This window comes from Channa argus, unplaced genomic scaffold (assembly GCF_033026475.1).
Source record: "Channa argus isolate prfri unplaced genomic scaffold, Channa argus male v1.0 Contig004, whole genome shotgun sequence".
Classification (NCBI taxonomy): Eukaryota; Metazoa; Chordata; class Actinopteri; order Anabantiformes; family Channidae; genus Channa; species Channa argus.
Genome location: NW_027125223.1, coordinates 346,269 through 373,259, shown reverse-complemented (window position 1 = coordinate 373,259; position 26,991 = coordinate 346,269). Strand labels below are relative to the sequence as shown.

General features: G+C 41.5%; 29 pseudogenes; all 29 read right to left on the bottom strand.

Annotated features, from left to right (window-relative positions):
- Positions 1–494: 494 nt before the first annotated feature.
- On the bottom strand, positions 495–613 carry LOC137109803 (5S ribosomal RNA; annotated as a pseudogene).
- Positions 614–1,211: 598 nt separating this feature from the next.
- LOC137109917 (5S ribosomal RNA) lies at positions 1,212–1,330 on the bottom strand (annotated as a pseudogene).
- Positions 1,331–2,197: 867 nt separating this feature from the next.
- LOC137109677 (5S ribosomal RNA) lies at positions 2,198–2,316 on the bottom strand (annotated as a pseudogene).
- Positions 2,317–3,172: 856 nt separating this feature from the next.
- LOC137109898 (5S ribosomal RNA) lies at positions 3,173–3,291 on the bottom strand (annotated as a pseudogene).
- Positions 3,292–4,158: 867 nt separating this feature from the next.
- LOC137109991 (5S ribosomal RNA) lies at positions 4,159–4,267 on the bottom strand (annotated as a pseudogene).
- An 857-nt stretch (positions 4,268–5,124) lies between these two features.
- LOC137109940 (5S ribosomal RNA) lies at positions 5,125–5,243 on the bottom strand (annotated as a pseudogene).
- A 598-nt stretch (positions 5,244–5,841) lies between these two features.
- On the bottom strand, positions 5,842–5,960 carry LOC137109915 (5S ribosomal RNA; annotated as a pseudogene).
- Positions 5,961–6,827: 867 nt separating this feature from the next.
- Positions 6,828–6,956, bottom strand: LOC137109979 (5S ribosomal RNA; annotated as a pseudogene).
- An 857-nt stretch (positions 6,957–7,813) lies between these two features.
- Positions 7,814–7,932, bottom strand: LOC137109731 (5S ribosomal RNA; annotated as a pseudogene).
- Positions 7,933–8,788: 856 nt separating this feature from the next.
- On the bottom strand, positions 8,789–8,907 carry LOC137109856 (5S ribosomal RNA; annotated as a pseudogene).
- Positions 8,908–9,764: 857 nt separating this feature from the next.
- LOC137109676 (5S ribosomal RNA) lies at positions 9,765–9,883 on the bottom strand (annotated as a pseudogene).
- Positions 9,884–10,740: 857 nt separating this feature from the next.
- On the bottom strand, positions 10,741–10,859 carry LOC137109801 (5S ribosomal RNA; annotated as a pseudogene).
- Positions 10,860–11,457: 598 nt separating this feature from the next.
- Positions 11,458–11,576, bottom strand: LOC137109914 (5S ribosomal RNA; annotated as a pseudogene).
- Positions 11,577–12,443: 867 nt separating this feature from the next.
- Positions 12,444–12,562, bottom strand: LOC137109675 (5S ribosomal RNA; annotated as a pseudogene).
- An 856-nt stretch (positions 12,563–13,418) lies between these two features.
- On the bottom strand, positions 13,419–13,537 carry LOC137109897 (5S ribosomal RNA; annotated as a pseudogene).
- An 867-nt stretch (positions 13,538–14,404) lies between these two features.
- Positions 14,405–14,513, bottom strand: LOC137109990 (5S ribosomal RNA; annotated as a pseudogene).
- Positions 14,514–15,370: 857 nt separating this feature from the next.
- Positions 15,371–15,489, bottom strand: LOC137109938 (5S ribosomal RNA; annotated as a pseudogene).
- Positions 15,490–16,087: 598 nt separating this feature from the next.
- LOC137109913 (5S ribosomal RNA) lies at positions 16,088–16,206 on the bottom strand (annotated as a pseudogene).
- Positions 16,207–17,073: 867 nt separating this feature from the next.
- On the bottom strand, positions 17,074–17,202 carry LOC137109978 (5S ribosomal RNA; annotated as a pseudogene).
- Positions 17,203–18,059: 857 nt separating this feature from the next.
- Positions 18,060–18,178, bottom strand: LOC137109730 (5S ribosomal RNA; annotated as a pseudogene).
- Positions 18,179–19,034: 856 nt separating this feature from the next.
- LOC137109760 (5S ribosomal RNA) lies at positions 19,035–19,153 on the bottom strand (annotated as a pseudogene).
- An 857-nt stretch (positions 19,154–20,010) lies between these two features.
- Positions 20,011–20,129, bottom strand: LOC137109960 (5S ribosomal RNA; annotated as a pseudogene).
- Positions 20,130–20,986: 857 nt separating this feature from the next.
- On the bottom strand, positions 20,987–21,105 carry LOC137109771 (5S ribosomal RNA; annotated as a pseudogene).
- Positions 21,106–21,703: 598 nt separating this feature from the next.
- Positions 21,704–21,822, bottom strand: LOC137109912 (5S ribosomal RNA; annotated as a pseudogene).
- An 867-nt stretch (positions 21,823–22,689) lies between these two features.
- On the bottom strand, positions 22,690–22,808 carry LOC137109830 (5S ribosomal RNA; annotated as a pseudogene).
- Positions 22,809–23,059: 251 nt separating this feature from the next.
- Positions 23,060–23,188, bottom strand: LOC137109876 (5S ribosomal RNA; annotated as a pseudogene).
- Positions 23,189–24,055: 867 nt separating this feature from the next.
- LOC137109595 (5S ribosomal RNA) lies at positions 24,056–24,174 on the bottom strand (annotated as a pseudogene).
- Positions 24,175–25,030: 856 nt separating this feature from the next.
- On the bottom strand, positions 25,031–25,149 carry LOC137109759 (5S ribosomal RNA; annotated as a pseudogene).
- An 857-nt stretch (positions 25,150–26,006) lies between these two features.
- Positions 26,007–26,125, bottom strand: LOC137109925 (5S ribosomal RNA; annotated as a pseudogene).
- Between the last annotated feature and the right edge of the window lie 866 nt (positions 26,126–26,991).

Sequence of the window (26,991 nt, the reverse complement as noted above, 5' to 3'; positions counted from 1 at the left end):
CAGTCGCTAACCCTAACTCCCTAATGTGAAAACAGTCCAAAGAAAATGTCTGTTCACCCCTACAGATTTAATACTATATACAAAATATACAATTTATAAACAAAACCACGGCATAAAACCTAACAATTCAAAAATGCTAAATAAAGTTTGGAAACCAAGAACAGCAAACAGGTGCTGCTGCCAGAAAGAGCCTCGCTAGCTGTTGGGAACCGTACTTTTAAAACTCCAGGAAGTGTAGGATGGACCAATCAGCTTCCTGTACTGCCCCCCAATCCGGCCAATCAGGCAGGGCACCTATAAGAACAACAAAATAAAAACAACACATATGGCCAGGACCGTAACATGGTCTACTAGTAATGAAGCACGATGGTTGAAAAACCAATAAAGTAGCAAAACAGCAATGAAAGAACAAAATTTGATGAAAATATAGAACAATTTCTATGAATAAATAGGCAGTAACACCAGCTTGTGCTGCCCGTAAACCCAAGCAAAAAAGCTTAAAGCACCTGGTATTCCCAGGCGGTCTTCCTACCAAGTACTAACCAGGCCCGGCTCTATTTGGCTGCCGAGATCGGACGAGATCGGGCGCTTAGAGAGCGGTGTGGCCGTAAGCTGCATAAAAACGTTGGAGAAGCAGAATGCATGAAACATGCTAAGAAGAAGATAAATGTGGCAAAGTACAAAGTACTATAACTGTACTGGTCTGTTACGCCCCTGTCCAGGGGGTCAGGGTGCAACATACAAAGATAAATTAGCATGTTCCCTCTCCGATCCCCAAACCAAAATCCAGGATCGAGATGTTCCAACAGAATGATATTTATTTTAAACGAAAGAAAGTGTCAAACAAAACATGACACTACAACTCAGGGCGAACCAAGGCCAACATAATAAACAAAATAAGCCATTTCCCATAGAAAGTGCTAGCTAGCCTGATAGAAATAAACAAACCAAAAGACAGTCGCTAACCCTTACTCCCTAATGTGAAAACAGTCCAAGAAAATGGCAGTTCACCCCTACAGATTTAATACTATTTACAAAATATACAATTTATTTAACATGGTCTACTAGTAATGAAGCACGATGGTTGAGAAACCAATAAAGTAGCAAAACAACAGCAATGAAAGAACAAAATTTGATGAAAATATAGAACAATTTCTATGAATAAATAGGCAGTAACACCAGCTTGTGCTGCCCGTAAACCCAAGCAAAAAAGCTTAAAGCACCTGGTATTCCCAGGCGGTCTTCCTACCAAGTACTAACCAGGCCCGGCTCTATTTGGCTGCCGAGATCGGACGAGATCCGGCGCTTAGAGAGCGGTGTGGCCGTAAGCTGCATTTGACATCATCAACAGCTCTTAAAAACGCTGGAGAAGCAGAATGCATGACACTTGCTAAGAAGAAGATAAATGTGGCAAAGTACAAAGTAATATAACTGTACTGGTCTGTTACGCCCCTGTCCAGGGGGTCAGGGTGCAACATACAAAGATAAATTAGCATGTTCCCTCTCCGATCCCCAAACCAAACTCCAGTATCGAGATGTTCCAACAGAATGATATTTATTTTAAACGAAAGAAAGTGTCAAACAAAACATGACACTACAACTCAGGGCGAACCAAGGCCAACATAATAAACAAAATAAGCCATTTCCCACAGAAAGTGCTAGCTAGCCTGATAGAAATAAACAAACCAAAAGACAGTCGCTAACCCTAACTCCCTAATGTGAAAACAAGAGAAAACAATCAAAAGAAAATGGCTGTTCACCCCTACAGATTTAAAACTATTTACAAAATATACAATTTATAAACAAAACCACGGCATAAAACCTAACAATTCAAAAATGCTAAATAAAGTTTGGAAACCAAGAACAGTAAACAGGTGCTGCTGCCAGAAAGAGCCTCGCTAGCTGTTGGGAACCGTACTTTTAAAACTCCAGGAAGTGTAGGATGGACCAATCAGCTTCCTGTACTGCCCCCCAATCCGGCCAATCAGGCAGGGCACCTATAAGAACAACAAAATAAAAACAACACATATGGCCAGGACCGTAACATGGTCTACTAGTAATGAAGCACGATGGTTGACAAACCAATAAAGTAGCAAAACAGTAATGAAAGAACAAAATTTGATGAAAATATAGAACAATTTCTATGAATAAATAGGCAGTAACACCAGCTTGTGCTGCCCGTAAACCCAAGCAAAAAAGCTTACAGCACCTGGTATTCCCACGCGGTCTTCCTACCAAGTACTAACCAGGCCCGGCTCTATTTGGCTGCCGAGATCGGACGAGATCGGGCGCTTAGAGAGCGGTGTGGCCGTAAGCTGCATTTGACATCATCAACAGCTCTTAAAAACGCTGGAGAAGCAGAATGCATGAAACTTGCTAAGAAGAAGATAAATGTGGCAAAGTACAAAGTACTATAACTGTACTGGTCTGTTACGCCCCTGTCTAGGGGGTCAGGGTGCAACATACAAAGATAAATTAGCATGTTCCCTCTCCGATCCCCAAACCAAAATCCAGGATCGAGATGTTCCAACAGAATGATATTTATTTTAAACGAAAGAAAGTGTCAAACAAAACATGACACTACAACTCAGGGCGAACCAAGGCCAACATAATAAACAAATAAGCCATTTCCCACAGAAAGTGCTAGCTAGCCTGATAGAAATAAACAATCCAAAAGACAGTCGCTAACCCTAACTCCCTAATGTGAAAACAGTCCAAAGAAAATGGCTGTTCACCCCTACAGATTTAATACTATTTACAAAATATACAATTTATAAACAAAACCACGGCACAAAACCTAACAATTCAAAAATGCTAAATAAGGTTTGGAAACCAAGAACAGCAAACAGGTGCTGCTGCCAGAAAGAGCCTCGCTAGCTGTTGGGAACCGTACTTTTAAAACTCCAGGAAGTGTAGGATGGACCAATCAGCTTCCTGTACTGCCCCTCAATCCGGCCAATCAGGCAGGGCACCTATAAGAACAACAAATCAAAAACAACACATATGGCCAGGACCGTAACATGGTCTACTAGTAATGAAGCACGATGGTTGACAAACCAATAAAGTAGCAAAACAGTAATGAAAGAACAAAATTTGATGAAAATATAGAACAATTTCTATGAATAAATAGGCAGTAACACCAGCTTGTGCTGCCCGTAAACCCAAGCAAAAAAGCTTACAGCACCTGGTATTCCCACGCGGTCTTCCTACCAAGTACTAACCAGGCCCGGATCTATTAGGCTGCCGAGATCGGACGAGATCGGGCGCTTAGAGAGCGGTGTGGCCGTAAGCTGCATTTGACATCATCAACAGCTCTTAAAAACGTTGGAGAAGCAGAATGCATGAAACTTGCTAAGACGAAGATAAATGTGGCAAAGTACAAAGTACTATAACTGTACTGGTCTGTTACGCCCCTGTCCAGGGGGTCAGGGTGCAACATACAAAGATAAATTAGCATGTTCCCTCTCCGATCCCCAAACCAAAATCCAGGATCGAGATGTTCCAACAGAATGATATTTATTTTAAACGAAAGAAAGTGTCAAACAAAACATGACACTACAACTCAGGGCGAACCAAGGCCAACATAATAAACAAAATAAGCCATTTCCCACAGAAAGTGCTAGCTAGCCTGATAGAAATAAACAAACCAAAAGACAGTCGCTAACCCTAACTCCCTAATGTGAAAAAAAGAGAAAACAATCAAAAGAAAATGGCTGTTCACCCCTACAGATTTAATACTATTTACAAAATATACAATTTATAAACAAAACCACGGCACAAAACCTAACAATTCAAAAATGCTAAATAAGGTTTGGAAACCAAGAACAGCAAACAGGTGCTGATGCCAGAAAGAGCCTCGCTAGCTGTTGGGAACCGTACTTTTAAAACTCCAGGAAGTGTAGGATGGACCAATCAGCTTCCTGTACTGCCCCTCAATCCGGCCAATCAGGCAGGGCACCTATAAGAACGACAAAATAAAAACAACACATATGGCCAGGACCGTAACATGGTCTACTAGTAATGAAGCACGATGGTTGACAAACCAATAAAGTAGCAAAACAACAATGAAAGAACAAAATTTGATGAAAATATACAACAATTTCTATGAATAAATAGGCAGTAACACCAGTTTGTGCTGCCCGTAAACCCAAGTAAAAAAGTTTACAGCACCTGGTATTCCCAGGCGGTCTTCCTACCAAGTACTAACCAGGCCCGGCTCTATTTGGCTGCCGAGATCGGGCGCTTAGAGAGCGGTGTGGCCGTAAGCTGCATTTGACATCATCAACAGCTCTTAAAAACGCTGGAGAAGCAGAATGCATGACACTTGCTAAGAAGAAGATAAATGTGGCAAAGTACAAAGTACTATAACTGTACTGGTCTGTTACGCCCCTGTCCAGGGGGTCAGGGTGCAACATACTAAGATAAATTAACATGTTCCCTCTCCGATCCCCAAACCAAACTCCAGTATCGAGATGTTCCAACAGAATGATATTTATTTTCAACGAAAGAAAGTGTCAAACAAAACATGACACTACAACTCAGGGCAAACCAAGGCCAACATAATAAACAAAATAAGCCATTTCCCACAGAAAGTGCTAGCTAGCCTGATAGAAATAAACAATCCAAAAGACAGTCGCTAACCCTAACTCCCTAATGTGAAAACAGTCCAAAGAAAATGGCTGTTCACCCCTACCGATTTAATACTATTTACAAAATATACAATTTATAAACAAAACCACGGCACAAAACCTAACAATTCAAAAATGCTAAATAAGGTTTGGAAACCAAGAACAGCAAACAGGTGCTGCTGCCAGAAAGAGCCTCGCTAGCTGTTGGGAACCGTACTTTTAAAACTCCAGGAAGTGTAGGATGGACCAATCAGCTTCCTGTACTGCCCCTCAATCCGGCCAATCAGGCAGGGCACCTATAAGAACAACAAATCAAAAACAACACATATGGCCAGGACCGTAACATGGTCTACTAGTAATGAAGCACGATGGTTGACAAACCAATAAAGTAGCAAAACAGCAATGAAAGAACAAAATTTGATGAAAATATAGAACAATTTCTATGAATAAATAGGCAGTAACACCAGCTTGTGCTGCCCGTAAACCCAAGCAAAAAAGTTTACAGCACCTGGTATTCCCAGGCAGTCTTCCTACCAAGTACTAACAAGGCCCGGCTCTATTTGGCTGCCGAGATCGGACGAGATCGGGCGCTTAGAGAGCGGTGTGGCCGTAAGCTGCATAAAAACGTTGGAGAAGCAGAATGCATGAAACATGCTAAGAAGAAGATAAATGTGGCAAAGTACAAAGTACTATAACTGTACTGGTCTGTTACGCCCCTGTCCAGGGGGTCAGGGTGCAACATACAAAGATAAATTAGCATGTTCCCTCTCCGATCCCCAAACCAAAATCCAGGATCGAGATGTTCCAACAGAATGATATTTATTTTAAACGAAAGAAAGTGTCAAACAAAACATGACACTACAACTCAGGGCGAACCAAGGCCAACATAATAAACAAAATAAGCCATTTCCCATAGAAAGTGCTAGCTAGCCTGATAGAAATAAACAAACCAAAAGACAGTCGCTAACCCTTACTCCCTAATGTGAAAACAGTCCAAGAAAATGGCAGTTCACCCCTACAGATTTAATACTATTTACAAAATATACAATTTATTTAACATGGTCTACTAGTAATGAAGCACGATGGTTGAGAAACCAATAAAGTAGCAAAACAACAGCAATGAAAGAACAAAATTTGATGAAAATATAGAACAATTTCTATGAATAAATAGGCAGTAACACCAGCTTGTGCTGCCCGTAAACCCAAGCAAAAAAGCTTAAAGCACCTGGTATTCCCAGGCGGTCTTCCTACCAAGTACTAACCAGGCCCGGCTCTATTTGGCTGCCGAGATCGGACGAGATCCGGCGCTTAGAGAGCGGTGTGGCCGTAAGCTGCATTTGACATCATCAACAGCTCTTAAAAACGCTGGAGAAGCAGAATGCATGACACTTGCTAAGAAGAAGATAAATGTGGCAAAGTACAAAGTAATATAACTGTACTGGTCTGTTACGCCCCTGTCCAGGGGGTCAGGGTGCAACATACAAAGATAAATTAGCATGTTCCCTCTCCGATCCCCAAACCAAACTCCAGTATCGAGATGTTCCAACAGAATGATATTTATTTTAAACGAAAGAAAGTGTCAAACAAAACATGACACTACAACTCAGGGCGAACCAAGGCCAACATAATAAACAAAATAAGCCATTTCCCACAGAAAGTGCTAGCTAGCCTGATAGAAATAAACAAACCAAAAGACACTCGCTAACCCTAACTCCCTAATGTGAAAACAAGAGAAAACAATCAAAAGAAAATGGCTGTTCACCCCTAAAGATTTAATACTATTTACAAAATATACAATTTATAAACAAAACCACGGCACAAAACCTAACAATTCAAAAATGCTAAATAAGGTTTGGAAACCAAGAACAGCAAACAGGTGCTGCTGCCAGAAAGAGCCTCGCTAGCTGTTGGGAACCGTACTTTGAAAACTCCAGGAAGTGTAGGATGGACCAATCAGCTTCCTGTACTGCCCCCCAATCCGGCCAATCAGGCAGGGCACCTATAAGAACAAGAAAATAAAAACAACACATATGGCCAGGACCGTAACATGGTCTACTAGTAATGAAGCACGATGGTTGACAAACCAATAAAGTAGCAAAACAGTAATGAAAGAACAAAATTTGATGAAAATATAGAACAATTTCTATGAATAAATAGGCAGTAACACCAGCTTGTGCTGCCCGTAAACCCAAGCAAAAAAGCTTACAGCACCTGGTATTCCCGGGCGGTCTTCCTACCAAGTACTAACCAGGCCCGGCTTTATTTGGCTGCCGAGATCGGACGAGATCAGACGAGATCGGGCGCTTAGAGAGCAGTGTGGCCGTAAGCTGCATTTGACATCATCAAAAGCTCTTAAAAACGCTGGAGAAGCAGAATGCATGACACTTGCTAAGAAGAAGATAAATGTGGCAAAGTACAAAGTACTATAACTGTAATGGTCTGTTACGCCCCTGTCTAGGGGGTCAGGGTGCAACATACAAAGATAAATTAGCATGTTCCCTCTCCGATCCCCAAACCAAAATCCAGGATCGAGATGTTCCAACAAAATGATATTTATTTTAAACGAAAGAAAGTGTCAAACAAAACATGACACTACAACTCAGGGCGAACCAAGGCCAACATAATAAACAAATTAAGCCATTTCCCACAGAAAGTGCTAGCTAGCCTGATAGAAATAAACAAACCAAAAGACAGTCGCTAACCCTAACTCCCTAATGTGAAAACTGTCCAAAGAAAATGGCAGTTCACCTCTACAGATTTAATACTATTTACAAAATATACAATTTATAGACAAAACCACGGCACAAAACCTAACAATTCAAAAATGCTAAATAAGGTTTGGAAACCAAGAACAGCAAACAGGTGCTGCTGCCAGAAAGAGCCTCGCTAGCTGTTGGGAACCGTACTTTTAAAACTCCAGGAAGTGTAGGATGGACCAATCAGCTTCCTGTACTGCCCCCCAATCCGGCCAATCAGGCAGGGCACCTATAAGAACAACAAAATAAAAACAACACATATGGCCAGGACCGTAACATGGTCTACTAGTAATGAAGCACGATGGTTGACAAACCAATAAAGTAGCAAAATAGCAATGAAAGAACAAAATTTGATGAAAATATGGAACAATTTCTATGAATAAATAGGCAGTAACACCAGCTTGTGCTGCCCGTAAACCCAAGCAAAAAAGCTTACAGCACCTGGTATTCCCAGGCGGTCTTCCTACCAAGTACTAACCAGGCCCGGCTCTATTTGGCTGCCGAGATCGGACGAGATCGGGCGCTTAGAGAGCGGTGCGGCCGTAAGCTGCATTTGACATCATCAACAGCTCTTAAAAACGCTGGAGAAGCAGAATGCATGACACTCGCTAAGAAGAAGATAAATGTGGCAAAGTACAAAGTACTATAACTGTACTGGTCTGTTACGCCCCTGTCTAGGGGGTCAGGGTGCAACATACAAAGATAAATTAGCATGTTCCCTCTCCGATCCCCAAACCAAAATCCAGGATCGAGATGTTCCAACAGAATGATATTTATTTTAAACGAAAGAAAGTGTCAAACAAAACATGACACTACAACTCAGGGCGAACCAAGGCCAACATAATAAACAAAATAAGCTATTTCCCACAGAAAGTGCTAGCTAGCCTGATAGAAATAAACAAACCAAAAGACAGTCGCTAACCCTTACTCCCTAATGGGAAAACAGTCCAAGAAAATGGCAGTTCACCCCTACAGATTTAATACTATTTACAAAATATACAATTTATAAACAAAACCACGGCACAAAACCTAACAATTCAAAAATGCTAAATAAGGTTTGGAAACCAAGAACAGCAAACAGGTGCTGCTGCCAGAAAGAGCCTCGCTAGCTGTTGGGAACCGTACTTTTAAAACTCCAGGAAGTGTAGGATGGACCAATCAGCTTCCTGTACTGCCCCCCAATCCGGCCAATCAGGCAGGGCACCTATAAGAACAACAAATCAAAAACAACACATATGGCCAGGACCCTAACATGGTCTACTAGTAATGAAGAACGATGGTTGAAAAACCAATAAAGTAGCAAAACAGCAATGAAAGAACAAAATTTGATGAAAATATAGAACAATTTCTATGAATAAATAGGCAGTAACACCAGCTTGTGCTGCCCGTAAACCCAAGCAAAAAAGCTTACAACACCTGGTATTCCCAGGCGGTCTTCCTACCAAGTACTAACCAGGCCCGGCTCTATTTGGCTGCCGAGATCGGACGAGATTGGGCGCTTAGAGAGCGGTGTGGCCGTAAGCTGCATTTGACATCATCAACAGCTCTTAAAAACACTGGAGAAGCAGAATGCATGACACTTACTAAGAAGAAGACAAATGTGGCAAAGTACAAAGTACTATAACTGTAATGGTCTGTTACGCCCCTGTCCAGGGGGTGAGGGTGCAACATACAAAGATAAATTAGCATGTTCCCTCTCCGATCCCCAAACCAAAATCCAGGATCGAGATGTTCCAACAGAATGATATTTATTTTAAACGAAAGAAAGTGTCAAACAAAACATGACACTACAACTCAGGGCGAACCAAGGCCAACATAATAAACAAAATAAGCCATTTCCCACAGAAAGTGCTAGCTAGCCTGATAGAAATAAACAAACCAAAAGACAGTCGCTAACCCTAACTCCCTAATGTGAAAACAGTCCAAAGAAAATGGCTGTTCACCCCTACAGATTTAATACGAATTACAAAATATACAATTTATAAACAAAACCACGGCACAAAACCTAACAATTCAAAAATGCTAAATAAGGTTTGGAAACCAAGAACAGCAAACAGGTGCTGCTGCCAGAAAGAGCCTCGCTAGCTGTTGGGAACCGTACTTTTAAAACTCCAGGAAGTGTAGGATGGACCAATCAGCTTCCTGTACTGCCCCTCAATCCGGCCAATCAGGCAGGGCACCTATAAGAACAACATATCAAAAACAACACATATGGCCAGGACCGTAACATGGTCTACTAGTAATGAAGCACGATGGTTGACAAACCAATAAAGTAGCAAAACAGTAATGAAAGAACAAAATTTGATGAAAATATAGAACAATTTCTATGAATAAATAGGCAGTAACACCAGCTTGTGCTGCCCGTAAACCCAAGCAAAAAAGCTTACAGCACCTGGTATTCCCACGCGGTCTTCCTACCAAGTACTAACCAGGCCCGGCTCTATTTGGCTGCCGAGATCGGACGAGATCGGGCGCTTAGAGAGCGGTGTGGCCGTAAGCTGCATTTGACATCATCAACAGCTCTTAAAAACGTTGGAGAAGCAGAATGCATGAAACTTGCTAAGACGAAGATAAATGTGGCAAAGTACAAAGTACTATAACTGTACTGGTCTGTTACGCCCCTGTCCAGGGGGTCAGGGTGCAACATACAAAAATAAATTAGCATGTTCCCTCTCCGATCCCCAAACCAAAATCCAGGATCGAGATGTTCCAACAGAATGATATTTATTTTAAACGAAAGAAAGTGTCAAACAAAACATGACACTACAACTCAGGGCGAACCAAGGCCAACATAATAAACAAAATAAGCCATTTCCCACAGAAAGTGCTAGCTAGCCTAATAGAAATAAACAAACCAAAACACAGTCGCTAACCCTAACTCCCTAATGTGAAAACAGTCCAAAGAAAATGTCTGTTCACCCCTACAGATTTAATACTATATACAAAATATACAATTTATAAACAAAACCACGGCATAAAACCTAACAATTCAAAAATGCTAAATAAAGTTTGGAAACCAAGAACAGCAAACAGGTGCTGCTGCCAGAAAGAGCCTCGCTAGCTGTTGGGAACCGTACTTTTAAAACTCCAGGAAGTGTAGGATGGACCAATCAGCTTCCTGTACTGCCCCCCAATCCGGCCAATCAGGCAGGGCACCTATAAGAACAACAAAATAAAAACAACACATATGGCCAGGACCGTAACATGGTCTACTAGTAATGAAGCACGATGGTTGAAAAACCAATAAAGTAGCAAAACAGCAATGAAAGAACAAAATTTGATGAAAATATAGAACAATTTCTATGAATAAATAGGCAGTAACACCAGCTTGTGCTGCCCGTAAACCCAAGCAAAAAAGCTTAAAGCACCTGGTATTCCCAGGCGGTCTTCCTACCAAGTACTAACCAGGCCCGGCTCTATTTGGCTGCCGAGATCGGACGAGATCGGGCGCTTAGAGAGCGGTGTGGCCGTAAGCTGCATAAAAACGTTGGAGAAGCAGAATGCATGAAACATGCTAAGAAGAAGATAAATGTGGCAAAGTACAAAGTACTATAACTGTACTGGTCTGTTACGCCCCTGTCCAGGGGGTCAGGGTGCAACATACAAAGATAAATTAGCATGTTCCCTCTCCGATCCCCAAACCAAAATCCAGGATCGAGATGTTCCAACAGAATGATATTTATTTTAAACGAAAGAAAGTGTCAAACAAAACATGACACTACAACTCAGGGCGAACCAAGGCCAACATAATAAACAAAATAAGCCATTTCCCATAGAAAGTGCTAGCTAGCCTGATAGAAATAAACAAACCAAAAGACAGTCGCTAACCCTTACTCCCTAATGTGAAAACAGTCCAAGAAAATGGCAGTTCACCCCTACAGATTTAATACTATTTACAAAATATACAATTTATTTAACATGGTCTACTAGTAATGAAGCACGATGGTTGAGAAACCAATAAAGTAGCAAAACAACAGCAATGAAAGAACAAAATTTGATGAAAATATAGAACAATTTCTATGAATAAATAGGCAGTAACACCAGCTTGTGCTGCCCGTAAACCCAAGCAAAAAAGCTTAAAGCACCTGGTATTCCCAGGCGGTCTTCCTACCAAGTACTAACCAGGCCCGGCTCTATTTGGCTGCCGAGATCGGACGAGATCCGGCGCTTAGAGAGCGGTGTGGCCGTAAGCTGCATTTGACATCATCAACAGCTCTTAAAAACGCTGGAGAAGCAGAATGCATGACACTTGCTAAGAAGAAGATAAATGTGGCAAAGTACAAAGTAATATAACTGTACTGGTCTGTTACGCCCCTGTCCAGGGGGTCAGGGTGCAACATACAAAGATAAATTAGCATGTTCCCTCTCCGATCCCCAAACCAAACTCCAGTATCGAGATGTTCCAACAGAATGATATTTATTTTAAACGAAAGAAAGTGTCAAACAAAACATGACACTACAACTCAGGGCGAACCAAGGCCAACATAATAAACAAAATAAGCCATTTCCCACAGAAAGTGCTAGCTAGCCTGATAGAAATAAACAAACCAAAAGACAGTCGCTAACCCTAACTCCCTAATGTGAAAACAAGAGAAAACAATCAAAAGAAAATGGCTGTTCACCCCTACAGATTTAAAACTATTTACAAAATATACAATTTATAAACAAAACCACGGCATAAAACCTAACAATTCAAAAATGCTAAATAAAGTTTGGAAACCAAGAACAGTAAACAGGTGCTGCTGCCAGAAAGAGCCTCGCTAGCTGTTGGGAACCGTACTTTTAAAACTCCAGGAAGTGTAGGATGGACCAATCAGCTTCCTGTACTGCCCCCCAATCCGGCCAATCAGGCAGGGCACCTATAAGAACAACAAAATAAAAACAACACATATGGCCAGGACCGTAACATGGTCTACTAGTAATGAAGCACGATGGTTGACAAACCAATAAAGTAGCAAAACAGTAATGAAAGAACAAAATTTGATGAAAATATAGAACAATTTCTATGAATAAATAGGCAGTAACACCAGCTTGTGCTGCCCGTAAACCCAAGCAAAAAAGCTTACAGCACCTGGTATTCCCACGCGGTCTTCCTACCAAGTACTAACCAGGCCCGGCTCTATTTGGCTGCCGAGATCGGACGAGATCGGGCGCTTAGAGAGCGGTGTGGCCGTAAGCTGCATTTGACATCATCAACAGCTCTTAAAAACGCTGGAGAAGCAGAATGCATGAAACTTGCTAAGAAGAAGATAAATGTGGCAAAGTACAAAGTACTATAACTGTACTGGTCTGTTACGCCCCTGTCTAGGGGGTCAGGGTGCAACATACAAAGATAAATTAGCATGTTCCCTCTCCGATCCCCAAACCAAAATCCAGGATCGAGATGTTCCAACAGAATGATATTTATTTTAAACGAAAGAAAGTGTCAAACAAAACATGACACTACAACTCAGGGCGAACCAAGGCCAACATAATAAACAAATAAGCCATTTCCCACAGAAAGTGCTAGCTAGCCTGATAGAAATAAACAATCCAAAAGACAGTCGCTAACCCTAACTCCCTAATGTGAAAACAGTCCAAAGAAAATGGCTGTTCACCCCTACAGATTTAATACTATTTACAAAATATACAATTTATAAACAAAACCACGGCACAAAACCTAACAATTCAAAAATGCTAAATAAGGTTTGGAAACCAAGAACAGCAAACAGGTGCTGCTGCCAGAAAGAGCCTCGCTAGCTGTTGGGAACCGTACTTTTAAAACTCCAGGAAGTGTAGGATGGACCAATCAGCTTCCTGTACTGCCCCTCAATCCGGCCAATCAGGCAGGGCACCTATAAGAACAACAAATCAAAAACAACACATATGGCCAGGACCGTAACATGGTCTACTAGTAATGAAGCACGATGGTTGACAAACCAATAAAGTAGCAAAACAGTAATGAAAGAACAAAATTTGATGAAAATATAGAACAATTTCTATGAATAAATAGGCAGTAACACCAGCTTGTGCTGCCCGTAAACCCAAGCAAAAAAGCTTACAGCACCTGGTATTCCCACGCGGTCTTCCTACCAAGTACTAACCAGGCCCGGATCTATTAGGCTGCCGAGATCGGACGAGATCGGGCGCTTAGAGAGCGGTGTGGCCGTAAGCTGCATTTGACATCATCAACAGCTCTTAAAAACGTTGGAGAAGCAGAATGCATGAAACTTGCTAAGACGAAGATAAATGTGGCAAAGTACAAAGTACTATAACTGTACTGGTCTGTTACGCCCCTGTCCAGGGGGTCAGGGTGCAACATACAAAGATAAATTAGCATGTTCCCTCTCCGATCCCCAAACCAAAATCCAGGATCGAGATGTTCCAACAGAATGATATTTATTTTAAACGAAAGAAAGTGTCAAACAAAACATGACACTACAACTCAGGGCGAACCAAGGCCAACATAATAAACAAAATAAGCCATTTCCCACAGAAAGTGCTAGCTAGCCTGATAGAAATAAACAAACCAAAAGACAGTCGCTAACCCTAACTCCCTAATGTGAAAAAAAGAGAAAACAATCAAAAGAAAATGGCTGTTCACCCCTACAGATTTAATACTATTTACAAAATATACAATTTATAAACAAAACCACGGCACAAAACCTAACAATTCAAAAATGCTAAATAAGGTTTGGAAACCAAGAACAGCAAACAGGTGCTGATGCCAGAAAGAGCCTCGCTAGCTGTTGGGAACCGTACTTTTAAAACTCCAGGAAGTGTAGGATGGACCAATCAGCTTCCTGTACTGCCCCTCAATCCGGCCAATCAGGCAGGGCACCTATAAGAACGACAAAATAAAAACAACACATATGGCCAGGACCGTAACATGGTCTACTAGTAATGAAGCACGATGGTTGACAAACCAATAAAGTAGCAAAACAACAATGAAAGAACAAAATTTGATGAAAATATACAACAATTTCTATGAATAAATAGGCAGTAACACCAGTTTGTGCTGCCCGTAAACCCAAGTAAAAAAGTTTACAGCACCTGGTATTCCCAGGCGGTCTTCCTACCAAGTACTAACCAGGCCCGGCTCTATTTGGCTGCCGAGATCGGGCGCTTAGAGAGCGGTGTGGCCGTAAGCTGCATTTGACATCATCAACAGCTCTTAAAAACGCTGGAGAAGCAGAATGCATGACACTTGCTAAGAAGAAGATAAATGTGGCAAAGTACAAAGTACTATAACTGTACTGGTCTGTTACGCCCCTGTCCAGGGGGTCAGGGTGCAACATACTAAGATAAATTAACATGTTCCCTCTCCGATCCCCAAACCAAACTCCAGTATCGAGATGTTCCAACAGAATGATATTTATTTTCAACGAAAGAAAGTGTCAAACAAAACATGACACTACAACTCAGGGCAAACCAAGGCCAACATAATAAACAAAATAAGCCATTTCCCACAGAAAGTGCTAGCTAGCCTGATAGAAATAAACAATCCAAAAGACAGTCGCTAACCCTAACTCCCTAATGTGAAAACAGTCCAAAGAAAATGGCTGTTCACCCCTACCGATTTAATACTATTTACAAAATATACAATTTATAAACAAAACCACGGCACAAAACCTAACAATTCAAAAATGCTAAATAAGGTTTGGAAACCAAGAACAGCAAACAGGTGCTGCTGCCAGAAAGAGCCTCGCTAGCTGTTGGGAACCGTACTTTTAAAACTCCAGGAAGTGTAGGATGGACCAATCAGCTTCCTGTACTGCCCCTCAATCCGGCCAATCAGGCAGGGCACCTATAAGAACAACAAATCAAAAACAACACATATGGCCAGGACCGTAACATGGTCTACTAGTAATGAAGCACGATGGTTGACAAACCAATAAAGTAGCAAAACAGCAATGAAAGAACAAAATTTGATGAAAATATAGAACAATTTCTATGAATAAATAGGCAGTAACACCAGCTTGTGCTGCCCGTAAACCCAAGCAAAAAAGTTTACAGCACCTGGTATTCCCAGGCAGTCTTCCTACCAAGTACTAACAAGGCCCGGCTCTATTTGGCTGCCGAGATCGGACGAGATCGGGCGCTTAGAGAGCGGTGTGGCCGTAAGCTGCATAAAAACGTTGGAGAAGCAGAATGCATGAAACATGCTAAGAAGAAGATAAATGTGGCAAAGTACAAAGTACTATAACTGTACTGGTCTGTTACGCCCCTGTCCAGGGGGTCAGGGTGCAACATACAAAGATAAATTAGCATGTTCCCTCTCCGATCCCCAAACCAAAATCCAGGATCGAGATGTTCCAACAGAATGATATTTATTTTAAACGAAAGAAAGTGTCAAACAAAACATGACACTACAACTCAGGGCGAACCAAGGCCAACATAATAAACAAAATAAGCCATTTCCCATAGAAAGTGCTAGCTAGCCTGATAGAAATAAACAAACCAAAAGACAGTCGCTAACCCTTACTCCCTAATGTGAAAACAGTCCAAGAAAATGGCAGTTCACCCCTACAGATTTAATACTATTTACAAAATATACAATTTATTTAACATGGTCTACTAGTAATGAAGCACGATGGTTGAGAAACCAATAAAGTAGCAAAACAACAGCAATGAAAGAACAAAATTTGATGAAAATATAGAACAATTTCTATGAATAAATAGGCAGTAACACCAGCTTGTGCTGCCCGTAAACCCAAGCAAAAAAGCTTAAAGCACCTGGTATTCCCAGGCGGTCTTCCTACCAAGTACTAACCAGGCCCGGCTCTATTTGGCTGCCGAGATCGGACGAGATCCGGCGCTTAGAGAGCGGTGTGGCCGTAAGCTGCATTTGACATCATCAACAGCTCTTAAAAACGCTGGAGAAGCAGAATGCATGACACTTGCTAAGAAGAAGATAAATGTGGCAAAGTACAAAGTAATATAACTGTACTGGTCTGTTACGCCCCTGTCCAGGGGGTCAGGGTGCAACATACAAAGATAAATTAGCATGTTCCCTCTCCGATCCCCAAACCAAACTCCAGTATCGAGATGTTCCAACAGAATGATATTTATTTTAAACGAAAGAAAGTGTCAAACAAAACATGACACTACAACTCAGGGCGAACCAAGGCCAACATAATAAACAAAATAAGCCATTTCCCACAGAAAGTGCTAGCTAGCCTGATAGAAATAAACAAACCAAAAGACACTCGCTAACCCTAACTCCCTAATGTGAAAACAAGAGAAAACAATCAAAAGAAAATGGCTGTTCACCCCTAAAGATTTAATACTATTTACAAAATATACAATTTATAAACAAAACCACGGCACAAAACCTAACAATTCAAAAATGCTAAATAAGGTTTGGAAACCAAGAACAGCAAACAGGTGCTGCTGCCAGAAAGAGCCTCGCTAGCTGTTGGGAACCGTACTTTGAAAACTCCAGGAAGTGTAGGATGGACCAATCAGCTTCCTGTACTGCCCCCCAATCCGGCCAATCAGGCAGGGCACCTATAAGAACAAGAAAATAAAAACAACACATATGGCCAGGACCGTAACATGGTCTACTAGTAATGAAGCACGATGGTTGACAAACCAATAAAGTAGCAAAACAGTAATGAAAGAACAAAATTTGATGAAAATATAGAACAATTTCTATGAATAAATAGGCAGTAACACCAGCTTGTGCTGCCCGTAAACCCAAGCAAAAAAGCTTACAGCACCTGGTATTCCCGGGCGGTCTTCCTACCAAGTACTAACCAGGCCCGGCTTTATTTGGCTGCCGAGATCGGACGAGATCAGACGAGATCGGGCGCTTAGAGAGCAGTGTGGCCGTAAGCTGCATTTGACATCATCAAAAGCTCTTAAAAACGCTGGAGAAGCAGAATGCATGACACTTGCTAAGAAGAAGATAAATGTGGCAAAGTACAAAGTACTATAACTGTAATGGTCTGTTACGCCCCTGTCTAGGGGGTCAGGGTGCAACATACAAAGATAAATTAGCATGTTCCCTCTCCGATCCCCAAACCAAAATCCAGGATCGAGATGTTCCAACAAAATGATATTTATTTTAAACGAAAGAAAGTGTCAAACAAAACATGACACTACAACTCAGGGCGAACCAAGGCCAACATAATAAACAAATTAAGCCATTTCCCACAGAAAGTGCTAGCTAGCCTGATAGAAATAAACAAACCAAAAGACAGTCGCTAACCCTAACTCCCTAATGTGAAAACTGTCCAAAGAAAATGGCAGTTCACCTCTACAGATTTAATACTATTTACAAAATATACAATTTATAGACAAAACCACGGCACAAAACCTAACAATTCAAAAATGCTAAATAAGGTTTGGAAACCAAGAACAGCAAACAGGTGCTGCTGCCAGAAAGAGCCTCGCTAGCTGTTGGGAACCGTACTTTTAAAACTCCAGGAAGTGTAGGATGGACCAATCAGCTTCCTGTACTGCCCCCCAATCCGGCCAATCAGGCAGGGCACCTATAAGAACAACAAAATAAAAACAACACATATGGCCAGGACCGTAACATGGTCTACTAGTAATGAAGCACGATGGTTGACAAACCAATAAAGTAGCAAAATAGCAATGAAAGAACAAAATTTGATGAAAATATGGAACAATTTCTATGAATAAATAGGCAGTAACACCAGCTTGTGCTGCCCGTAAACCCAAGCAAAAAAGCTTACAGCACCTGGTATTCCCAGGCGGTCTTCCTACCAAGTACTAACCAGGCCCGGCTCTATTTGGCTGCCGAGATCGGACGAGATCGGGCGCTTAGAGAGCGGTGCGGCCGTAAGCTGCATTTGACATCATCAACAGCTCTTAAAAACGCTGGAGAAGCAGAATGCATGACACTCGCTAAGAAGAAGATAAATGTGGCAAAGTACAAAGTACTATAACTGTACTGGTCTGTTACGCCCCTGTCTAGGGGGTCAGGGTGCAACATACAAAGATAAATTAGCATGTTCCCTCTCCGATCCCCAAACCAAAATCCAGGATCGAGATGTTCCAACAGAATGATATTTATTTTAAACGAAAGAAAGTGTCAAACAAAACATGACACTACAACTCAGGGCGAACCAAGGCCAACATAATAAACAAAATAAGCTATTTCCCACAGAAAGTGCTAGCTAGCCTGATAGAAATAAACAAACCAAAAGACAGTCGCTAACCCTTACTCCCTAATGGGAAAACAGTCCAAGAAAATGGCAGTTCACCCCTACAGATTTAATACTATTTACAAAATATACAATTTATAAACAAAACCACGGCACAAAACCTAACAATTCAAAAATGCTAAATAAGGTTTGGAAACCAAGAACAGCAAACAGGTGCTGCTGCCAGAAAGAGCCTCGCTAGCTGTTGGGAACCGTACTTTTAAAACTCCAGGAAGTGTAGGATGGACCAATCAGCTTCCTGTACTGCCCCTCAATCCGGCCAATCAGGCAGGGCACCTATAAGAACGAGAAAAAAAAAACAACACATATGGCCAGGACCGTAACATGGTCTACTAGTAATGAAGCACGATGGTTGAAAAAACAATAAAGTAGCAAAACAGCAATGAAAAAACAAAATTTGATGAAAATATAGAAAAATTTCTATGAATAAATAGGCAGTAACACCAGCTTGTGCTGCCCGTAAACCCAAGCAAAAAAGCTTACAGCACCTGGTATTCCTGGGCGGTCTTCCTACCAAGTACTAACCAGGCCCGGCTCTATTTGGCTGCCGAGATCGGACGAGATCGGGCGCTTAGAGAGCGGTGTGGCCGTAAGCTGCATTTGACATCATCAACAGCTCTTAAAAACGCTGGAGAAGCAGAATGCATGACACTTGCTAAGAAGAAGATAAATGTGGCAAAGTACAAAGTACTATAACTGTACTGGTCTGTTACGCCCCTGTCCAGGGGGTCAGGGTGCAACATACAAAGATAAATTAGCATGTTCCCTCTCCGATCCCCAAACCAAAATCCAGGATCGAGATGTTCCAACAGAATGATATTTATTTTAAACGAAAGAAAGTGTCAAACAAAACATGACACTACAACTCAGGGCGAACCAAGGCCAACATAATAAACAAAATAAGCCATTTCCCACAGAAAGTGCTAGCTAGCCTGATAGAAATAAACAAACCAAAAGACAGTCGCTAACCCTAACTCCCAAATGTGAAAACAATCCAAAGAAAATGGCAGTTCACCCCTACAGATTTAATACTATTTACAAAATATACAATTTATAAACAAAACCACGGCATAAAACCTAACAATTCAAAAATGCTAAATAAAGTTTGGAAACCAAGAACAGCAAACAGGTGCTGCTGCCAGAAAGAGCCTCGCTAGCTGTTGGGAACCGTACTTTTAAAACTCCAGGAAGTGTAGGATGGACCAATCAGCTTCCTGTACTGCCCCCCAATCCGGCCAATCAGGCAGGGCACCTATAAGAACAAGAAAATAAAAACAACACATATGGCCAGGACCGTAACATGGTCTACTAGTAATGAAGCACGATGGTTGACAAACCAATAAAGTAGCAAAACAGTAATGAAAGAACAAAATTTGATGAAAATATAGAACAATTTCTATGAATAAATAGGCAGTAACACCAGCTTGTGCTGCCCGTAAACCCAAGCAAAAAAGCTTACAGCACCTGGTATTCCCACGCGGTCTTCCTACCAAGTAGAAACCAGGCCCGGCTTTATTTGGCTGCCGAGATCGGACGAGATCGGGCGCTTAGAGAGCGGTGTGGTCGTAAGCTGCATTTGACATCATCAACAGCTCTTAAAAACGTTGGAGAAGCAGAATGCATGAAACTTGCTAAGAAGAAGATAAATGTGGCAAAGTACAAAGTACTATAACTGTACTGGTCTGTTACGCCCCTGTCCAGGGGGTCAGGGTGCAACATACAAAGATAAATTAGCATGTTCCCTCTCCGATCCCCAAACCAAAATCCAGGATCGAGATGTTCCAACAGAATGATATTTATTTTAAACGAAAGAAAGTGTCAAACAAAACATGACACTACAACTCAGGGCGAACCAAGGCCAACATAATAAACAAAATAAGCCATTTCCCACAGAAAGTGCTAGCTAGCCTGATAGAAATAAACAATCCAAAAGACAGTCGCTAACCCTAACTCCCTAATGTGAAAACAGTCCAAAGAAAATGGCTGTTCACCCCTACAGATTTAATACGAATTACAAAATATACAATTTATAAACAAAACCACGGCACAAAACCTAACAATTCAAAAATGCTAAATAAGGTTTGGAAACCAAGAACAGCAAACAGGTGTTGCTGCCAGAAAGAGCCTCGCTAGCTGTTGGGAACCGTACTTTTAAAACTCCAGGAAGTGTAGGATGGACCAATCAGCTTCCTGTACTGCCCCCCAATCCGGCCAATCAGGCAGGGCACCTATAAGAACAACAAAATAAAAACAACACATATGGCCAGGACCGTAACATGGTCTACTAGTAATGAAGCACGATGGTTGACAAACCAATAAAGTAGCAAAACAGCAATGAAAGAACAAAATTTGATGAAAATATACAACAATTTCTATGAATAAATAGACAGTAACACCAGTTTGTGCTGCCCGTAAACCCAAGCAAAAAAGCTTACATCACCTGGTATTCCCAGGCGGTCTTCCTACCAAGTACTAACCAGGCCCGGCTCTATTTGGCTGCCGAGATCGGACGAGATCGGGCGCTTAGAGAGCGGTGTGGCCGTAAGCTGCATAAAAACGTTGGAGAAGCAGAATGCATGAAACATGCTAAGAAGAAGATAAATGTGGCAAAGTACAAAGTACTATAACTGTACTGGTCTGTTACGCCCCTGTCCAGGGGGTCAGGGTGCAACATACAAAGATAAATTAGCATGTTCCCTCTCCGATCCCCAAACCAAAATCCAGGATCGAGATGTTCCAACAGAATGATATTTATTTTAAACGAAAGCAAGTGTCAAACAAAACATGACACTACAACTCAGGGCGAACCAAGGCCAACATAATAAACAAAATAAGCCATTTCCCATAGAAAGTGCTAGCTAGCCTGATAGAAATAAACAAACCAAAAGACAGTCGCTAACCCTTACTCCCTAATGTGAAAACAGTCCAAGAAAATGGCAGTTCACCCCTACAGATTTAATACTATTTACAAAATATACAATTTATTTAACATGGTCTACTAGTAATGAAGCACGATGGTTGAGAAACCAATAAAGTAGCAAAACAACAGCAATGAAAGAACAAAATTTGATGAAAATATAGAACAATTTCTATGAATAAATAGGCAGTAACACCAGCTTGTGCTGCCCGTAAACCCAAGCAAAAAAGCTTAAAGCACCTGGTATTCCCAGGCGGTCTTCCTACCAAGTACTAACCAGGCCCGGCTCTATTTGGCTGCCGAGATCGGACGAGATCCGGCGCTTAGAGAGCGGTGTGGCCGTAAGCTGCATTTGACATCATCAACAGCTCTTAAAAACGCTGGAGAAGCAGAATGCATGACACTTGCTAAGAAGAAGATAAATGTGGCAAAGTACAAAGTAATATAACTGTACTGGTCTGTTACGCCCCTGTCCAGGGGGTCAGGGTGCAACATACAAAGATAAATTAGCATGTTCCCTCTCCGATCCCCAAACCAAACTCCAGTATCGAGATGTTCCAACAGAATGATATTTATTTTAAACGAAAGAAAGTGTCAAACAAAACATGACACTACAACTCAGGGCGAACCAAGGCCAACATAATAAACAAAAAAAGCCATTTCCCACAGAAAGTGCTAGCTAGCCTGATAGAAATAAACAAACCAAAAGACACTCGCTAACCCTAACTCCCTAATGTGAAAACAAGAGAAAACAATCAAAAGAAAATGGCTGTTCACCCCTACAGATTTAAAACTATTTACAAAATATACAATTTATAGACAAAACCACGGCACAAAACCTAACAATTCAAAAATGCTAAATAAGGTTTGGAAACCAAGAACAGCAAACAGGTGCTGCTGCCAGAAAGAGCCTCGCTAGCTGTTGGGAACCGTACTTTTAAAACTCCAGGAAGTGTAGGATGGACCAATCAGCTTCCTGTACTGCCCCCCAATCCGGCCAATCAGGCAGGGCACCTATAAGAACAACAAAAAAAAAACAACACATATGGCCAGGACCGTAACATGGTCTACTAGTAATGAAGCACGATGGTTGACAAACCAATAAATTATCAAAATAGCAATGAAAGAACAAAATTTGATGAAAATATGGAACAATTTCTATGAATAAATAGGCAGTAACACCAGCTTGTGCTGCCCGTAAACCCAAGCAAAAAAGCTTACAGCACCTGGTATTCCCAGGCGGTCTTCCAACCAAGTACTAACTAGGCCCGGCCTTATTTGGCTCCCGAGATCGGACGAGATCGGGCGCTTAGAGAGCGGTGTGGCCGTAAGCTGCATTTGACATCATCAACAGCTCCTAAAAACGCTGGAGAAGCAGAATGCATGACACTCGCTAAGAAGAAGATAAATGTGGCAAAGTACTAAAACGGTACTGGTCTAGTAGTAAAGAAGCACGATGGTTGACAAACCAATAAAGTAGCAAAACAGCAATGAAAGAACAAAATTTGATGAAAATATAGAACAATTTCTAGGAATAAATAGGCAGTAACACCAGCTTGTGCTGCCCGTAAACCCAAGCAAAAAAGCTTACAGCACCTGGTATTCCCAGGCGGTCTTCCTACCAAGTACTAACCAGGCCCGGCTCTATTTGGCTGCCGAGATCGGACGAGATCGGACGAGATCGGGCGCTTAGAGAGCGGTGTGGCCGTAAGCTGCATTTGATATCATCAACAGCTCCTAAAAACACTGTAGAAGCAGAATGCATAACACTTGCTAAGAAGAAGATAAATGTGGCAAAGTACAAAGTACTATAACTGTACTGGTCTGTTACGCCCCTGTCTAGGGGGTCAGGGTGCAACATACAAAGATAAATTAGGATGTTCCCTCTCCGGTCTCCAAACCATAATCCAGGATCGAGATGTTCCAACAGAATTATATTTATTTTAAACAACATAAAGTGTCAAACAAAACATGACACTACAACTCAGGGCGAACCAAGGCCAACATAATAAACAAAATAAGCCATTTCCCACAGAAAGTGCTAGCTAGCCTGATAGAAATAAACAAACCAAAAGACAGTCGCTAACCCTAACTCCCTAATGTGAAAACAAGAGAAAACAATCAAAAGAAAATGGCTGTTCACCACTACAGATTTAATACTATTTACAAAATATACAATTTATAGACAAAACCACGGCACAAAACCTAACAATTCAAAAATGCTAAATAAGGTTTGGAAACCAAGAACAGCAAACAGGTGCTGCTGCCAGAAAGAGCCTCGCTAGCTGTTGGGAACCGTACTTTTAAAACTCCAGGAAGTGTAGGATGGACCAATCAGCTTCCTGTACTGCCCCCCAATCCGGCCAATCAGGCAGGGCACCTATAAGAACAACAAAATAAAAACAACACATATGGCCAGGACCGTAACATGGTCTACTAGTAATGAAGCACGATGGTTGACAAACCAATAAAGTAGCAAAATAGCAATGAAAGAACAAAATTTGATGAAAATATGGAACAATTTCTATGAATAAATAGGCAGTAACACCAGCTTGTGCTGCCCGTAAACCCAAGCAAAAAAGCTTACAGCACCTGGTATTCCCAGGCGGTCTTCCTACCAAGTACTAACCAGGCCCGGCTCTATTTGGCTGCCGAGATCGGACGAGATCGGGCGCTTAGAGAGCGGTGTGGCCGTAAGCTACATTTGACATCATCAACAGCTCTTAAAAACGCTGGAGAAGCAGAATGCATGACACTCGCTAAGAAGAAGATAAATGTGGCAAAGTACAAAGTACTATAACTGTACTGGTCTGTTACGCCCCTGTCTAGGGGGTCAGGGTGCAACATACAAAGATAAATTAGCATGTTCCCTCTCCGATCCCCAAACCAAAATCCAGGATCGAGATGTTCCAACAGAATGATATTTATTTTAAACGAAAGAAAGTGTCAAACAAAACATGACACTACAACTCAGGGCGAACCAAGGCCAACATAATAAACAAAATAAGCTATTTCCCACAGAAAGTGCTAGCTAGCCTGATAGAAATAAACAAACCAAAAGACAGTCGCTAACCCTTACTCCCTAATGGGAAAACAGTCCAAGAAAATGGCAGTTCACCCCTACAGATTTAATACTATTTACAAAATATACAATTTATAAACAAAACCACGGCACAAAACCTAACAATTCAAAAATGCTAAATAAGGTTTGGAAACCAAGAACAGCAAACAGGTGCTGCTGCCAGAAAGAGCCTCGCTAGCTGTTGGGAACCGTACTTTTAAAACTCCAGGAAGTGTAGGATGGACCAATCAGCTTCCTGTACTGCCCCTCAATCCGGCCAATCAGGCAGGGCACCTATAAGAACGAGAAAAAAAAAACAACACATATGGCCAGGACCGTAACATGGTCTACTAGTAATGAAGCACGATGGTTGAAAAAACAATAAAGTAGCAAAACAGCAATGAAAAAACAAAATTTGATGAAAATATAGAAAAATTTCTATGAATAAATAGGCAGTAACACCAGCTTGTGCTGCCCGTAAACCCAAGCAAAAAAGCTTACAGCACCTGGTATTCCTGGGCGGTCTTCCTACCAAGTACTAACCAGGCCCGGCTCTATTTGGCTGCCGAGATCGGACGAGATCGGGCGCTTAGAGAGCGGTGTGGCCGTAAGCTGCATTTGACATCATCAACAGCTCTTAAAAACGCTGGAGAAGCAGAATGCATGACACTTGCTAAGAAGAAGATAAATGTGGCAAAGTACAAAGTACTATAACTGTACTGGTCTGTTACGCCCCTGTCCAGGGGGTCAGGGTGCAACATACAAAGATAAATTAGCATGTTCCCTCTCCGATCCCCAAACCAAAATCCAGGATCGAGATGTTCCAACAGAATGATATTTATTTTAAACGAAAGAAAGTGTCAAACAAAACATGACACTACAACTCAGGGCGAACCAAGGCCAACATAATAAACAAAATAAGCCATTTCCCACAGAAAGTGCTAGCTAGCCTGATAGAAATAAACAAACCAAAAGACAGTCGCTAACCCTAACTCCCAAATGTGAAAACAATCCAAAGAAAATGGCAGTTCACCCCTACAGATTTAATACTATTTACAAAATATACAATTTATAAACAAAACCACGGCATAAAACCTAACAATTCAAAAATGCTAAATAAAGTTTGGAAACCAAGAACAGCAAACAGGTGCTGCTGCCAGAAAGAGCCTCGCTAGCTGTTGGGAACCGTACTTTTAAAACTCCAGGAAGTGTAGGATGGACCAATCAGCTTCCTGTACTGCCCCCCAATCCGGCCAATCAGGCAGGGCACCTATAAGAACAAGAAAATAAAAACAACACATATGGCCAGGACCGTAACATGGTCTACTAGTAATGAAGCACGATGGTTGACAAACCAATAAAGTAGCAAAACAGTAATGAAAGAACAAAATTTGATGAAAATATAGAACAATTTCTATGAATAAATAGGCAGTAACACCAGCTTGTGCTGCCCGTAAACCCAAGCAAAAAAGCTTACAGCACCTGGTATTCCCACGCGGTCTTCCTACCAAGTAGAAACCAGGCCCGGCTTTATTTGGCTGCCGAGATCGGACGAGATCGGGCGCTTAGAGAGCGGTGTGGCCGTAAGCTGCATTTGACATCATCAACAGCTCTTAAAAACGTTGGAGAAGCAGAATGCATGAAACTTGCTAAGAAGAAGATAAATGTGGCAAAGTACAAAGTACTATAACTGTACTGGTCTGTTACGCCCCTGTCCAGGGGGTCAGGGTGCAACATACAAAGATAAATTAGCATGTTCCCTCTCCGATCCCCAAACCAAAATCCAGGATCGAGATGTTCCAACAGAATGATATTTATTTTAAACGAAAGAAAGTGTCAAACAAAACATGACACTACAACTCAGGGCGAACCAAGGCCAACATAATAAACAAAATAAGCCATTTCCCACAGAAAGTGCTAGCTAGCCTGATAGAAATAAACAAACCAAAAGACAGTCGCTAACCCTAACTCCCTAATGTGAAAACAAGAGAAAACAATCAAAAGAAAATGGCTGTTCACCCCTACAGATTTAATACGAATTACAAAATATACAATTTATAAACAAAACCACGGCACAAAACCTAACAATTCAAAAATGCTAAATAAGGTTTGGAAACCAAGAACAGCAAACAGGTGTTGCTGCCAGAAAGAGCCTCGCTAGCTGTTGGGAACCGTACTTTTAAAACTCCAGGAAGTGTAGGATGGACCAATCAGCTTCCTGTACTGCCCCCCAACCCGGCCAATCAGGCAGGGCACCTATAAGAACAACAAAATAAAAACAACACATATGGCCAGGACCGTAACATGGTCTACTAGTAATGAAGCACGATGGTTGACAAACCAATAAAGTAGCAAAACAGCAATGAAAGAACAAAATTTGATAAAAATATAGAACAATTTCTATGAATAAATAGGCAGTAACACCAGCTTGTGCTGCCCGTAAACCCAAGCAAAA